The sequence below is a fragment of the Vigna unguiculata genome, chromosome 10, assembly GCF_037176805.1.
Source record: "Vigna unguiculata cultivar grain cowpea cultivar isolate G323 ecotype 2 chromosome 10, ASM3717680v1, whole genome shotgun sequence".
Taxonomy (NCBI): Eukaryota; Viridiplantae; Streptophyta; class Magnoliopsida; order Fabales; family Fabaceae; genus Vigna; species Vigna unguiculata.
This window is the reverse complement of record NC_140801.1, coordinates 48246632-48252689: the sequence shown is the minus strand read 5'-3', so window position 1 is coordinate 48252689 and position 6058 is coordinate 48246632.

Here is a 6058-nt window from a genome sequence, read left to right as displayed (position 1 = left end):
ATTTTGTATAAAAAAACTCAAAAAATAAATTTTAAATAAAAAGTCTCATTTTTTAAATTTGTTTTAGGTGTCCCAAACTGTTGAGCAACCCTCGTTAACGTACACTAACACATTACTAAAATTAAGTTAATGTATACTTAACTGACATTACTTTATTTATTTTAATTAGTATTGACTAATCTAACGTTAGCTTATCTTTAATATTTTCAATTAGTCTTTATTATGTTGATGCTAATTTAATTATTTTTAATATTTATTTTGTTAATGTATACTTAACTGACATTACTTTATTTATTTTAATTAGTATTGACTAATCTAACGTTAGCTTATCTTTAATATTTTCAATACTCTTTATTATGTTGATGCTAATTTAATTATTTTTAATATTTATTTTAGTTAGTATTCGTTAAGTCAACTTATTCACTTTTATTATTTATTTTATTTAACGTTCATTAAGTTGGCACAAATTTAAATATTTATTTATTAAAGAAGTTAAAATTAGTTTTACACCTCTCAAATATGTAAAAGATATATTTTTTTTCTTATGTTAGAGTTGATCTAACATAAAGCTAAGTTTATATTTTCTTATGATAAATGTATTTTTCTTGTAAATAGGTTAATAGCGACCCAAGTGCACTCACATTAGCAAATTATTTTTGAAATTTTAAAAGGCTTATTATTTAAAACATTTAAAACATTATCTGATTCACGTAAAAAATTCAAATGAAACATTTAATATTTAGATTGTTAATGCTAATTCCTTTAAATATGTTATCAATTCATCTTATTTATTTTAAAAGTTATTTTTATTTTTTTTACAAGAGAGATGTGCATTTAATAATTTTTTTAATTAATAAATGAGTAATTAATATTTTTGTGAAAATTCTATAAATTTCTTTAATATAGTAATGAGATCTGTATATAAAGTATGAATTAATTAAATCTGGCCCTTAAAGTTCAAACGAATAATCAAGTGCACTGAAAAGATTGTAACAGAAAAATAATTATTTTAAATGTAATAACCCCAACAATACATTCGATTTGATGTCAAGGTTAATTTTAATTCATCAAGAAACTTTTAAAAGAACATAATGGTAAATCAAATGTGGTAAACCAATCAAAAAGGAAAGGGACACTTATTATTACTTCTACGTAAAAATCTGATACTAAAATATTGAAGAGGTAATTATGATTTTAGTTCTCGAATTTTAAAGTATAATTGAAATACGTGATTATGAAACTTTTTTGATATATTTTTATTTTTAAATTTTAAAAAAATAAATAGATATGTTTATTAAAAAAAATGTGTCCATGTTTGAGTTTGAAATACTTTTGTCTCCGTACTCTAAAAATAAATATATATTTTTTAACTCAAATTAATATCAGTTAAAAAACAAGTTATATTTTTTTTATAAGTTTAAATTTGATGTACTTTTTGTCTTCAAATACTAAAAATAAATGAATATATTCTTTTTTTAATGTAAACGGTTGACATATTATTTTTTCTTCTAAAAGATTAAAATGTATAAAAATTTCATATAGATACATATTAAAATTAAAATTTAAGAACTTAAAACATATTTAATTTATTATTAGTATACGTTTCTAAACTTTAATAATAACATTAAAAGCTATTTAATGACATTAAATGATTTTTAATTAGCTACGTTTTTTCAATTAATACCAAATGTGCTACCCATGACATTGAGATTTTCTTTCCTATTCAAAACCATTTCCCATCCTATATAAAGGTGAGGTTGAGGCATGGATATTGCAGACCGCCCTTCTCTATTTCTTATGACAATAATGTCTTAGGTTAGAAATAGGGCTTCAAACCCAAGTTGGAGTTCCATTCACTCCAAGTATTAGAAGATATGATGGTAAACATCTGCTGCTGGTTCATGGATATCTATGGTTTCGTAACAATACTTGTTTCCACGAAATCAAGGGTTTGCATGAACTGGGAGATGAGTTTACTTTGATCTTTTAGTATTGGAGTGAAGGGAACTCCAAAGACTATATATATTCTACTACGATCATCACGTTATTCTTCCCATTTTGTATTTGAAAAAGTCATTGTAGGCTTTTATTTTTCTTTTGTCAATCAGAAATCTGGAAAACACTCCAATGTGATGCTAATCCTTATATATCCTACAGAACAAAGAAGTTTTTTTTAAAAAAAAAATATTCTAAGAAAGTATTTAATAATTATTTGATTAAAAGCATTCACTAATATGTTAAACTCTCCTTAAACATGCAGGTTTATGATTCTGATTAAAATCGTTGTAGTAAGAATATCATACTAATTCCTTTGACTTGTTGGGAATTAAAATGTAAGTCTAAGTTTTGGATTGAAAGTTATGTTTATATTTATACGGGTTGGATTTGAGTTTTTGTATCAAAAGTTTTTCTGACAAAGATTCTAATGGATTGATAAGAGGAGCTTCAACTACCACTTTTGAAGTGTTTTTGATGTTTTTTATATCTACTTTTTCCTTAGAAATCTTGTTATTATTGTAGGGAAAATGAGTGTTCATGCAAGGTTTTAATGTATGTACATGTGTAAAGAATATGTTTTTCACTAGTCCTTATAGATGTATATCACTCTTCCTATTCCATTAACTCCTATGGTGTTTTTGGGTTTTTGGGAAACAAGATGTGAAAGTTCCATTTCAATGTCTCTTTTTTATCATTTAAAGATAGTTTGAGTAAGAAGAACACCGTGTTGTTGAATACTATAGTGATACTAACTTCTACCACATAGTAAATTCATCTAAATGCAATGAAATTTGTTGAGTGGATTTAATTAAGAAATTACCTCATTGTTATCCGTTTGAGAATGCACTTGTTGGATATCAAAGAACAAAGTGAAGAAGGAGAAGAACCAAAAAAAATAATAGGTTGAATATCATGCAAACAAAACTTAAATGGTTTAAACAAAAAATGTATCTCAAAAGAAAAAAGAAAAAATAAAGATGGTAGAAGAAAAATTAAGTTTTGACAAAAATTGAGATTTTAAAAAAATAAATCGAGATTTAAAAAATATGGATGAAGAACAAACCTTCTAAAAATATATTTTCTTCGCATTGAAAACAGTGTTTAAAATTCTCTTATTACATAAAATTATTTTCTTCATATATTGAAAACTTTATTTCCCTTGATGTGAAGTTTCATTTTGTCCCTCATATATTATTTATGGGATCATTATAAATCACATACAATATACCATCAAAAGTATATATGTGGCCTCAAATAATTCATATACCATACTAATTAGAACATATAGCAAATTCATCTTAATGCAATGAAATTTGTTGAGTTGATTTATTTAAGAAATTACTAATTGTTTTTCGTTTGAGATCTTTTAGACAAAAATCTCATTCATCCATTACATTAGAATGCACTTGTTGAATTAAGTCTAAAAGGAATCATGGTTTTTTAGATGAAGTTTACTAAGCCGAACAATATTTAAAAAGAAATTTGTTGCATTCATAAAATTACAATTTTAAAATAAATACAAACAATATTATCCAACCAAATTTTATTCTCTTATATCATTTTGTTATAGAAATCTATAACTATCATAAAAAGAATTTATAAGAACACTAAATAACATTTGAAAAAACAAGAAGGATGAAACATAACTGCACGTGCGGAGATGATCAAGAACTCTTCAAGAAAAGAAAAAAAAAAGTAAGTTGAATCTAATGCAAAGAAAAACCCTAATAATAAAAAATAAAAACTTTAATGGGTTAAAAAAAAGATAGCAAAAAAAAATCATATTTGAAAAAGAAAAGAAGTAACCATGAATTAAATTAAATTAAAAAAAAAGACTTTAACTACTTTAACATAGTTGAAAAAACATATCGAGGGAGATCAGTATAAAAAAAATAGTAAATTAATTTAAATGTAAAAAAAAAATCCTAATAACATAAAACTTCAACTTTAGCATAACAAAAAGGAAAAAATTTCGAAAAACAAAGTGAAGAAGGAGAAGAACCCAAAAAAATAGTGGGTTGAATATGATGCAAACAAAACTTAAATGGTTTAAACAAAAATGTATCTCAAAAGAAAAAGAAAAAATAAAGATGATAGAAGAAAAGTTAAGTTTTGACAAAAATTGAGATTTTAAAATAGTAAATCGAGATTTAAAAAATATGGAAGAAGAACAAACTTTCTAAAAATATATTTTCTTCACATTGAAAACCGTGTTTAAAATTCTCTTATTACAGACAATTATTTTCTTCAGATATTGAAACTTTATTTCCCTTGATCTGAAGTTTCATTTTGTCCCTCATATATTATTTATGGGTTCATTATAAATCACATACAATAGACCATGAAAAATATATATGTGGCCTTAAATAATTCATATACTCTACTAATTAGAACATAGTAAATTCATCTTAAAGTAATGAAATTTTTTGAGTGGATTTAATTAACAAATTACCTAATTGTTTTTCGTTTGAGATCTTTTAGATAAAAATCTCATCCATCGAGTACATTAGAATGCACTTGTTGAATAAAGTCTAAAACAAAGAATCATGGTTTTTTAGATGAAGTTTACTAAGTCAAACAATATTTAAAAAAAAAATTGTTGCATTCATAAAATTATAATTTAAAAATAAATACAAACAATATTATCCAACAAAATTTTATTCTCTTATATCGTTTTGTTATAGAAATCTATAACTATCATAAAACTTCAACTTTGGCATAAAAAAAGGAAAAAATTTCGAAGAACAAAGTGAAGAAGGAGAAGAATCCAAAAAATAGTGGGTTGAATATCATGCAAACAAAACATAAATGGTTTAAACAAAAATGTATCTCAAAAGAAAAAGAAAAAATAGAGATGGTAGAAGAAAAATTAAGTTTTCACAAAAATTGAGATTTTAAAAAAATAAACTGAGATTTAAAAAATATGAAAGAAGAACAAACCTTCTAAAAATATATTTGTACTTATGCTTGGCCTTGTCGTTGATTCTAAAGAGATCTTCAATCTTATCCTCTTTGAAGATTTCACGGGGATGATGTTAGTCCTTCTACTAAAAATCAAACCTTTCAAATTTGATCTTCGTCCTTGTGCTTCAAAAGCTCTTTCATCTTCTCCTTGAAGTTTTCATTCATCTTGAAAACAAAATTTGAGATAAATTTTCAACAATTGCAAACCATATGAGAAGAGAATAATCCTCATAAAAAAAACAGGAAATTGATAAAAATCAAACCTTTCAAAAAACTGAGTAATCATTTATTTCATTCTGCCAATAAAAATCAAACATTTTTATCTCGAGGCACACTTGCATCTCAATATTTTTTTCATCTCTAAAACAAAACAAAGTTAAATAGGGAATCATAAACACCACAAAAATCAAACTTTTGTAAAAATCAAAGGTAGTTTGCATCATCACAGAACAATAACCTATGGTGTTCTTCGAACAAAATCTTCTACCTTTATTGTATTCTTCATCCATCTGGCAGAAAGCATTCGGAGAAAAAAAAAACAAAAAATATTCAGATTTGGGAGAAGAAGAAAAGATCTTGAGAAGGACAAAAACGTATACATTTATTGTGTTCTTGGAACGGTTCATCACCCATCTGCTAGATAACAATCATTCATCATAGAAAAAACATAAAAAAGTATACAGATCTGGAAGAAAAAGAAGAAAACATTTGCGAGGAGAATGAAAGTTTATAACTTTATTGTCTCACCTTTATTTTGTTCTTCAAATCGTTCATCTATGTGGCAAAAAACATTCATTCATCAAAGATTCAAATTTTATTGTGTTCTTCAAATATTAATATTTGATCCACCTCGTAGAAAATATATATTGATCAGTAAAAAAATTTCAAACCATTCAGATCTTACAGAACAATAAAAGATGTGGCACAGTCTAGAAATTTCGTAACTTTATTCTTGTCTCCAAAGAGTGAAAGGTACAAAGATGGAACATTTATTGTGTTCTTCAAACATTTGATCCACGTTGCAAAAAATATAGATTCATCAATACAAAAAAACATCAAAACCATTCAGATCTTGCATAAGAACAAAAGATCTGAC